We start from the raw sequence: 11,343 nt of genomic DNA, 5'->3' as shown, positions 1-11,343 counted from the left end.
CAATACAAATTTCTTTCTTCCCCCAGTTTTGTTGAGATATGACTGAGATATAACATCGTATAACCTTAAGGTACACAATGCAATAATTTGATATAGTGAATGATCACATTAAGTTAACATCCATCACCACAGTTACACTTTTTTTTTTTTTTCTTGTGATGAGAATTTAGAAAAATCTCTCTTGGGAATTCCCTGGTGATCCAGTGGATGCAGGGAAGGGGGTTCGATCCCTGGTCAGGAAACTAAGATTCCACATGCCTTGCAGCAGCTAGGCTGGTGTGCTGGAACCAGAGTTCAAACGCTGTGACTAAAGATCCCGCCTGATGTGATGAAGATCCAGCCTGCAGCAACTAAGACCTGGGGCAGCCAAGTAAATAAACAAACATGAAAAATAATAATAGTTTAAAAAATCTCCTCTCTGAGCAACTTTCCAATACAGCACCAGATGACAAGGTGGTGATAAAAATAAACAGCCTCCGTGTCCTCATCTGTGAACCTGGAGGGGGAAGAGTAGACGCCCCTCACAGGACTCAAGGATGAAGGGAGACCCGCCAGCCAGCCAGGTGCCCGGCACCCAGGAGCCGCTCAGCACAGGACTTCGCAGCATCACTGTAACCATGACGACCAGACCGTGGTTCTCATCGGGACCAGAGCGCCTAGAATGTGATGGAGGCGCCCAGACCCAGCATGGGACTTCAGGGACCCCTTTCTGCAGGACATCTTAGAGGAGGAAGGGCTTGAGAGGGTACAACAGAAAAGCGAAGAGCAGTCAAGACAGCCAAGACAGTCCTAGACAGTGAGACAGCGGGTGAGATCAGGCAGCCCCCAGGGGCCCAGGAGGAGCGTGGAGCAGAGAAGAGACCTGGGAGGGATCCTGGAGGGCTTTGGTACCAAACCAAGGAGCTGGCGAGTCACCCTGGGCAGGGAAACACTGATGGAACTTTTTCAAAATACCTTTGAAGTGAAGTCAACAGGACTCGGTGTCTGGCTGGGGTTGAAGGAGAGAGGAGGCTGACGGCTGCCAGGCTTCTGGTTTGCAGAAGAGAGCAGCGGGCTGGGGAGGACCCGGGGTGGTGGGAGAGCACAGCTGGGGACAGGAGGAGTCTGAGATGCCTTGGAACAACCCGGCAGATGTCCACTCAGCAGCTGGACGCACCATCTAAGACTCAGGGGGACTGCAGAGCTGCGAGCTTGTGGGTGCAGCTAGGGCAGTAAGACAGCTCTTGGGGAGCACAGGTCAGGGGAGAGGAGACAGCACCTGGAGGCGGGTGGTGGTGACGTGCACAGCGGTGTGAATGCGCCTCGGGCCACTGGCCTGTGCAGGTGGGAACGGCTAAGATGCAAAGTTTTAAGTTCTATTTTGAAAAGTGAAAGTAAAAGTGTTAGTCCCTCAGTCATGTCTGACTCTGCAGCCCGCCAGGCTCCTCTGTCCATGGAATTCTCCAGCCAAGGATACTGGAGTGGGTAGCCTTTCCCTTCTCCAGGGGAGAAGAATCTGGGGATCGAATCTGGGTCTCCCTCATTGCAGGCAGATTCTTTACTGTCTGAGCCCCCAGGGAAGCCCTGTGTATTTTATGATGCAAACAAATATTTTAAAAAGACTTTTATAGAGTTTGTTTTCCTCCTTGACATGCATATTTGAATACTGGAGACAAAATATCTCTAGCACTCTGGATTAGCAAAATGTGTTTTAAGATGAGCATGGCAGGGATTCGGGGAGCTGCATCTAGGCAGCGAGATAACCTGGCTTTCCCGAAGCGCTCGGGAGGGCTGGGGAGCTTGCAGTTGGTGAAACTCAGTTCAGTTGCCATCTCCTGGACACCTGTGGTGTGCCAGGGCTGGAAGCGGGGAGGAGGTTGGTGCCATCATTTGCATGTCTCCTCTTTGCTTTTTCTCAGATGGTATCTTGGTCCCTGGAGGGCAGCTGAGCGTCAGGGAGGCCCCACTCTGAGGCGCTGCCTGGCTCCCCCACATCCTCACCTCAGAGGTCTGAGAGCCCTTCGGGGCTGAAGCTGAAAGGCACCAACCTACTGCTGATGTCACTGGAATTCCAGGAAACTATGAACGAAAATAGCACTTGCAAAATGGAGTGGCTTGCAAACTGCAGGTTCTTTGCCGGCGGTCTTGGGTTTGGGCAGGAAAAGTCGAAAATCTGCAGCTCAAGGATCCAAAGGGAGCCTTAGAAGGCGACCGGGAAGCCCGAGCGGGACCCCAGCTCTCCTGGCGCCCCCCACCGGCTCCTTCGGCTGGCCCCAAACAGTTCCGGCAGGGCTGAGCAGGTCTGCTTTCAGCCGAACTCGGCGGCCGGTGTCATCCTGGGAGGCGGGCTGCTCTTGGCTCCAGGGAGCCAGGCTTCCTCTCCCTCGGAGTGTCTCAGATGGGCCAGCAGACTGCTGTGAGCGCCAGGTCTGCGATGGAGCAGACTGCAGATGCAAATCAAGTATTTAAATAGATGTTTTCCCTCTTTGGCGAGTCCCATGCGTTGTTGCTTTTTTTTTTTTTTCTTTTTTAAATTCAGACTCCTTTAAATATGCTTTTTTTTTTCCCTCCCCAGAGTGCTGGAGGCAGAGGGGAAGCTGCTTGAAAGGCCTTAGGGAAGCAGGGGGGCAGTTCCCCTCCAGTCCCCGTCCCCCACTCAAGTTGAAAGCACCTTGTGAGGGGCAGCTCCACTCAGGCCCACGCTGGGGCAGGAAGGCCACGGTCAATCCGGCCTGGCCGGTTCCTCCAGAGGCCTCTGGCCTGGCCTTGCGGACATGCCTCCACCTGTGTCCTCAGCCCTACTGTCGCTTTTTAACAAGAACCGCGTTAGTTTAAGGCTTACCCATATGATGTCCTTTGATTTTAATCACCTCTTTAAAGGCCTGATCCCCAAATATATTCACCTCCTGAGCGGCGGGGTGGCGGTGGCGGTGGTGGTGATGTGTTAGGACTTCAGCTTGTGAACTTGGGGAGACGTCACTCAGCCCTTAATAACCAACTCCTTCCAGTGACCTCTGCCCCAACACTGACTTCCTTACCATCGACCTTGACTACTTTTACAGGTGGTTTCTAAAAACACTATTAGAAATGCAGACGGGTAAGACCAGACCCACTAGCATAACACATCAGCAGAAAATCCGCCAAAGCCCGCAGGAGTTTGCTGCCAGGGGCTCCCTCCTCAACGTAACTGCAAGTCACTTTTAAAAGATCTTCACTCCCCGTGTTCTGTGCTGTTGCTTCCTCAGCCCCCCGTGTGTGTTTGGCACCCGAGGAGGGGGCGGTTCGAGAGGGGGAAAGGAACGTGGCTTTGGGGCCCAGCAGAGGCTCAAAGGCAGAACTGCAGGTGTGCGAGCTCAGCCAGGTGACGGCACCACCTCACCTGTAGAGATAACACCACCTATCGCCAAGGTTTTAAGTGTGTTAGTAAGCTCTCCCTAGACGACAGCACCTTGGAAGCAGGAAATGTTAAACTAATAAATGAAGAGACCAGTCACCGATCATTTTTAGAGCCTGAACATCATTGCTCAAAATTTCAACACTTACATGCAAAGGGCTGTAAATACAACATGACATGATAATTGGTGACCTTTGCTATTAGCCTGGAAGGAAAAGAAAGATGCTCTTCAGGCAAAAGAGAAAAAAAAGAGAGAAAAATAGTATCCCACCATGCCTATAGTCCCTCTGTTACTGGTGACCCCCATCCCGACCCCAGTGAACCCCAGCTCCCAAGATCCATGCCCTGGTCAAGGGTCCCGCATTGACACAGGGCTTGGCCATGAGACCAGCCTTGGTCGTCGGGCCGTTAGCAAGGATGTGAGAAGTGCAGGTTTCACAAGGCTGTCACAGTGGGGCTTGTTGTCCTGGGGGGAGAGAGACTGTGTGTGGGTGTTTTCACTCAGTCGTGTCCGATTCTTTGCAATCCCCTGGACTATAGCCCACCAGCATCATCTGGCCGTGGAAGTTTCCAGGCGAGAATACCGGAGCAGGTTGCCTTTCCTACCCCAGGGGAATCTTCTCGAACCAAAGATTGAACCCTCTTGTGCGGTGCCAGGCAGACTCCTCACCACCGAGCCAGCAGGGAAGCCCCACATTACACTTGACCTTAGCCAAAAGACCAAGAAGCAGTTGTCTTCTTGGAATGTTCCTTCTTAAAGGCCAGTCGCCATGCTCTGAAGAAGCCAAGCAGACACACAAGAGGTCCGTGTGGGAGAGGACTGAGGCTTCCAGCTCACCCCAGCGGACCCTCTAGCGGACCCCCAAGCCAGTGACCTGAACTAACGGCCAGCCATGGGGTGACCCTACTGTGGCGTCCACCCATCTCACCCTCAGGGGAACAAAGACCTCCGGCAGGTTTTGGGGGTGATTTGCGACCTTGCAATGGATAACTGAGATCGTTCCTTTTTGTTCTCCCAGTCTCAAATGTGAATAAGGGAATTTGTTTAAAACCTCCAGCTACACAATCAAACGTCACTTGCAATTTTGATTTCACTGCTTGCTTAGCTACTGGCCTCAGGAAGATTACTTAATTTCTCTAGCCTTCCATGCAAAATGTGAGTAACAATTGCTTTAAGAGTCTTTAGTGGGCCAGACACAGAAAACAAACTCATGGTTCCCAAAGGGTAAAGGTTGGGAGGGAGGAAGAAATTAGGAGTTCGGGATTAACAGACACACACTGTTATATATAAAATAACTAACGAAGATCAACTGCATAGCACAGGGAACTATACTCAATTCATAATAACCTACAAGGGAAAAGAATCTGGAAAAAAAGTATGTGTGTATATGTGTATATATATATATACACACATAAATAACAGACTCACTTTACTGTACGCCTGAAACTAACATTGAAAATCAACTAGAGCTCAATGTAAAAGAAGCCCTTAGCGAGCACTTGGGGACGGAACCTACACAGAATGCTCAGCCTACCCGAACACAGTGCGTGGTGAACGTCAGCTCTTACTATGAAATCAAGTATACTGGCTGGTACTTTAACTCTGAGAACTTCGGAATGGATTCGAAGTGAAACAGGAGCAGAGCTGACCAACTGAGACACAGAGACAAGTCTGGGAAGCTCGGAGCCATCCCCTGCCCACAACTGACCCTCAGGAGCGAAGACCGAACCTTGTCAGAGGCTAAAAAACACCAAAAAACAAAACATGACGAACTCTGGCTGCTTGAGAACTAAGAGCCTGCCCTACATTCTCAAGCCTCCCAACCTTATCTGGGTCCCTTGCCTGAAGACTGTCAGGCCGTTTGGCCTAAAAACCGAGAGACTCAGTAAGATTTACAGGACCGGGGGCCTGAAGGCTGCCAATCGTTATCTGAAACGAGACCCAGCTGTGAGCGCTTCACCAGTAAAAGGAAAGGGTTCCACTTAACATCATTAGTTGAAAGAAATGAAGAAGTCTCCAGAACATGCCTTTTTCTGCCTGTTTGCTCCTTGGAAGGAGCTCCCGGAGCGATAACCGCGATTCCCAGAGCCCAGATTTCTCTCCATCTTACCTGCTTGCCTAGGCCTTCCTGCTGACCGTGCTCAGGTGCTGGGCAAGGACTTCAGCAGCTCCTCCCGCTCACAGCCCTAAGAGGGATAAAAAGAGAAAGAATTCAGTCCGACCCCACGCCCAGCCCCCTCTCCCCGTGAGTCCTCCCATCCTAAACTGAGTCCCTCCACTGCAGTAACTAACGCAGAAGCCGCTGCTCTGCAAACGGGGCACGGGCCTGTTTAAGGCAACAGTTGTTTCTATAAAGCAGTGCCTTCTCCGGAGAAAAGTGTTCACCCCTGGAGGAAACCCGCTCCTATCAAGCTCTTTCCAAAGAGAGCTGCTGTCCTGCCGGGCAGCGGCTTCATATGCTGGTCGGGGGGCCCCGTGGGTGGGGGGCAGGAGAGCAGGCCCGGGAAGGGGTCTGCAGGCCTTCCGTCCCGGGGAAGGCGCGGGCTGACCAGAGACGCCCTCCCGTCAGGCCGCAGCACTTACTTACCGGGTCAGCTTGAGCAGAGAGCAGGTCGAGGCAGGGACAACCGTCTTCCTGAAGCATCTTTTCCTCAAAAGGAGCCAAGTCACCGACTTCTTCTGTTCTGACAGCCCCCAGGGTTGCCGAGTCCAAGCTCCTACCGCCCGCCGCACCACAGGCTGGTCAGGCAGGGCAGCTGGCGGGACCGGGAAGGACGAGTCTACCTGGAACGCCAGCAGGCCGACAGGGTGGGGGGTTCACGCCCCACAGAACCATCTTGCCTGTTAGATTCGGGCTTCTTTCTAAGTGGGTGGGAGCAAAGTCGAGCAGTCCTGTTTTCCCTGGGTCCCATATCCTGTTTCCCGTCGGCCCCTAGAAGGGATGGTTAAGCCCCTCCTCCCAGCCACAGGTGGGCCTGGTTAGGATGTTTCCTGGGAGCTAAACAAAGGTACTTAACTGAATACTCACGACCTGGGAGGCAGGGTTCCCAAAGATGGACCATTATGTATAATTTAAGCTTATAGGCATCATCCCTTTGGTGATTAACTTGTAGCAAAAATAAAACACAAGGGCTAAAGAAACAGCCAACACAGTCAGATCTGTTCTTCCTACTGCAGCACCAGGAGCCAGAGCGCAAACCAGGCCCCACAAGTGTTCCAGCAGACCACAGCAACCATGGGTGTGAGGGTCAACTTCATGTGCCAACCAGGCTGGATCACGGGGTATCCGGATACTTGGCTCGATGTTGTCTCTAGGGCTGTCTGGGAAGGGCTTCCTAGGTGAGCTTAGCATTTGAATCAGCAGACTCAGTAAAGCAGATTAACCTTCTCAGTGCGGGTGCCGTTGAGTTGCAAAGTTGTGTCCAACTCTTTAGTGATTCCACAGACTGCCAGGCTCCTGTGTCCATGGGATTTCCCAGGCAAGAATACAGGAGTGGGTTGCCATTCCCCCCTCCAGGGAACCTTCCCGACCCGGGGATCAAACCTGCATCTCCTGCATTGATTGGCAGGCAGATTCTTTACCACTGAACTGCCAGGGAGACTGAAGGGTGTGTGGACCTCGTCCCGCCCCTGAAGGCCTGAATAGCACAAAAAAGCCAAGGAAGGAGTGGTTGGCACTCTGACTGCTGAGCCGGGGCATGGTCTCTGCCCTCCCCTGGTCCCCGGGTCTTCGGACGTGGAAGGGCTGCACCCGTTCTCCTGGGTCTACAGCCTGCGGATGCAGAAGTTGCAGGACTTCTCAGACTCCTAACTGCAGGAGCCAGTTCATCACGAGAAAGCAGATGGTCCCTCTGATGTCTCAACTCAGGATTCTCCAACTGTCCGATGGTGTGAAGGTGAAACACGCTCAGTAAAAACCACACTTTGAGTTTTGATCTTTTCCCGTGCTAGCGGTGTGCATGAAGCAAGGCTGTCTCTCGTGACGCGGGGCAGTTCCCGGCCAGCCCCGCCGCTGCGAGGGTGAGCCACCGTTACAGAGACAACGGCGCTCTACCCAGCCCCTGTGCTCTCCACTTTGAGTACAGTCTGTAACGGATTTTACGAGGCTGCCAGCACCATTATACAACAGGCTTTGTGTTAGGTAATTCTGCCTGACTGTGGGCTGATTTGTGTCCTGAGCATGTTTAAGGTAGGCTAGGGTGAGCTGTGATGTGTGTTTGGTGGGTGAGGTGTATTAAATACACCTTCAACTTAAAATAATTTCACATTATAATGGGCTTATCAGGATGTAACTCTATCATAAGTCAAAGGAAATCTGAATTAATAATATTCTTCATGTAGCTGTTCAGTCTAAGTCGTGTCCGACCCTTTGAGACCCCATGGACTGCAACACACCAGGCTTCCGTGTCCTTCACTATCTCCCGGAATTTGCTCAAACTCATGCCCATTGAGTCGATGATGCCATCCAAACGTCTCATCTTCTGTTGTCCCCTTCTCCTCCTGCCTGCAATCTTTCCCAGCATCAGGGTCTTTTACAATGAATTGGCTTTTCACATCACGTGGCCAAAGTACTGAAGTTTTGGCTTTAGCGCCAGTCCTTCCAATGAATACTCAGGACTGATTCCCTTTAGGATTGACTGGTTTGATCTCCTTGCAGTCCAAGGGACTCTCAAGAGTCTTCTCCAGCACACAATTCAAAATACTCTTCATAGATCAAACTAAATTATTTAGCAGGAAGCCAAGAGAGACCCACCCATTTCTGAAGAAACAACCAGAGATCAGAGATGTTTATTTTCGTCTAATTGAAGAAATGTCTGTCTTGTTTTTCTGTTGCCCGAGGTTGGAGTTTTTTTCTCCTGGTATGTTGTCTCTAAACCCAAAAGTCATTTTCACCACCAAGCTTCCTGGATTCTCCAGAGACACACACACACACACACACTTATGGTATTGTTTTTATTTAGTTCCTAAGGAGATGTCTGACTCTTTGTGACCCCTATTATTTAAATATTATATACTATTATATATTATGTATTATATTCATGATGTATAATAGACAAATATTTGTATTATGTAATAAACATACATGACTATGTATTCACATATTTTACTTTGATATCCTTTTGACTGTCTCTGGAGGATCCAGGAGTTTGGTGGTAAAAATGACTCATGGGTTTATAGGGAACACAACAGGAGGGAAAAAACTTCAACCTCGGGCAACGAAAAAAGACAAACATTTCTTCAATTATAAGAGCTGAAAATAAACATCTCTGATCTCTGGTCACTTCTTCAGAAATGGGTGGGTCACTCTCGGCTTCCTGCTAAATAATTCAGTTTGATTTATGAAGATCCAGATAGCAGTAACTTAGCACCCAAAGAATAAGCCTTTTCCCTCTCATCTGGATTCTCAAGAATACGCTTGCAGTGGTCTTTCTGATCCCCAAGTCCTGGTAAATTACACTGAAAGAATTTGAGCACAATCTTAGCTCAAATAGGGACGTGTATAGCTTGGCTTTTCTGGTTGGTTGCCATGTTACTGATGCCCAAGCTTCAAACTTAAGAAGACTGCCTTGGTAATTTCTTTCTTTCCAGAAACCTCCTGACACTAGTTTCTTAAAGATCTATAAGTCTGTTTTCCGATTGACATAAATTCCTCCACTCAGCCTTTTAAAACCCGTTTTATACCAAATATTTAACTTTACATGGAAAACAGTTGAAAATGGTATTAACCAGGAGATACAGTTTGGAAAAACTAGTCAATCACAGATTATTCCAAAGAATTAACAGCAATAAATCTTATTTCCAGTGTTAACTACATGCGTGTGTGCTCAGTCGTGTCTGACTGTGACCCCATGGACCATAGTTCACCTGGCTCCTCTGTCCATAGGATTTCCCAGGCAAGAAATTGGAGTGGGTTGCCATTTCCAGCTCCAGGGGATCTCCGGAGTCTCCTATGTTGGCAGGCAGATTCTTTACCACTGCACCATCTGGGAAGCCCCCACCAGTAACTGGCACCTCCTAAATTAAGTTCCTTATCACAAGACTTCCTTTCTGACAGCAGGCTTCCCTATAGATCACAATGGGACTCACTGAAAAACACCACCTGACTTCCAGCTTGGACTGGTGGTGAAGACCACGTTGAGGGAGAAAGATTGGGGTGCCGTACTGTCAAGTTCTAAACCAGCCCTGGAGGCTATTCTAGGTCCTCTGCAATTCTACAAAAATTTTAAAATCAGCTTGTCAGTTTACATACAGACACGGAGTAGCCTGCTGGGGTTGTACTGAATCTACGGTGAATCTGTATTTTGGAATGACAGCTAAACAATATTGAGTCTTCTGACCATGAACAAGGTATAACACAGCACTGTTCACTTAGGTCTTTGATAGTTCTACGTCTAGAGCTTCCCTGGTGACTCAGAGGTGAAGAATCTGCCTGCTAGCGAAGAAGACCTGCGTTCAGTCCCTAGGTCGGGAAGATCCCCTGAAAAAGAAATGGCTACCCACTCCAGCATTCTCGTCTGAGGAATACTATGGACGGAGGAGCCTGGTGGGCTTACAGTCAGTCCATGGGGTTGCAACAACTGGTCTCTCACATTTTTTATTCCAAACTACCTTATTTTTTTATGCTATTGTAAATGTTTTTCATTTCCCTTTCCAACTGTTCATTGCTAACATATAGAAATATAATTGATCTTTGCTCATTACTTTACATCCTGCAGCCTCGATACACTCACTTATTAGTTCTAATACCTTTTTATAAATTTCATTGAATTTTCTACATAAATGATAATGTCATCTGTGAAAAAGAAAACAATTTTTTTTTTTCCAATTTGCATGTTCTTAATTCTGTTTCTTGTCTGGCTGCAGTCTAGAATCTCCAATACAATGATTAAAAGACATCCCCGATTTCTCCCTGATACTGGGGGGAAAGTATTCCATCCTTCACAATTAAGTTTGATGTGAGCTGTAGGGTTTCTGCAGGTGCCTTTTAATCAGATTGGGGAAAGTCCTTTTATTTCTAGTTTGCCAGATTTTTTTTTACCAGAAGTAGATTGTGTGAAAGTGAAAAGTGTTAGTTGCTTAGTCGTGTCCAACTCTTTGTGACAGCGGATTTTATCAAATACCTTTCTAGTACTGATTGCAATGATTATGTGAATGTTTAATGAACCCTGCATTCCTGGTATAAACCCCATGACCATGACATATTCATTTTTTTTTATCATATCACAGGTTTTAATTCACTAAACTTTTGCTTCAAGTTTTTGCACCTATGTTCATAAAGAATATTTGTTTTGCAGCTTTTTGCCTGGCCAGGATACGTAGCTAAGTTTGAAACCAGGGTAATGCTGACCCCATAGAATGAGTGGTGGAATTTGTGTAGAACTGGTATTATTTCTTCAAATGTTTGCTGAAACTCACCACTGAAGTCACAGGGGTTATAGAAAGGCTTTGCCTATTTCTTCTTGGATGAGCTGTGGTAATTTGCGTCTTTCAAGAAATTGATCAGTTTCACCTATGTTCGTAAATTAGTTCAAAGGTGTTCCTAATACTCCCTATTAATTTACTATGTACAGGATCTTCAGTGATGTTGCCTCGCTCACTCCTTATATAGGTACCTGGTTTTTTCTCCTCACTAATCTGGCTGGAGATTTATCAATTTTACTGATTTTCCCAGAGAACAAGCTTCTGCATTAATCTTTCACTTTCATTTCACTGGTTGCCAGTTTGACCTTTATTATTCCTTTTCTTCTGCTTACTTTGGACTTACTTTACTCTCATTTCAATGCTTCTTAAAGTGGGAACTGAGGCCACTGATCTGAAACCTCCTTTCCTTTCTAATACAGACATTTTAAAGCTACAAGTTACCCTCTGACTACTGCTTTAGCAAGAATCCACAAATTCTAGTTTTTTAAAAATTCATTTCAAATTACATTCTAATTTCTCTTTAGATTTGTTCTTTCCCTTGTGAGTT

The sequence above is a fragment of the Dama dama genome, chromosome 7 (genome assembly GCF_033118175.1).
Source record: "Dama dama isolate Ldn47 chromosome 7, ASM3311817v1, whole genome shotgun sequence".
Taxonomy (NCBI): Eukaryota; Metazoa; Chordata; class Mammalia; order Artiodactyla; family Cervidae; genus Dama; species Dama dama.
The sequence above is the reverse complement of the archived record's forward strand: the minus strand, read 5'-3'. Positions refer to the sequence as shown.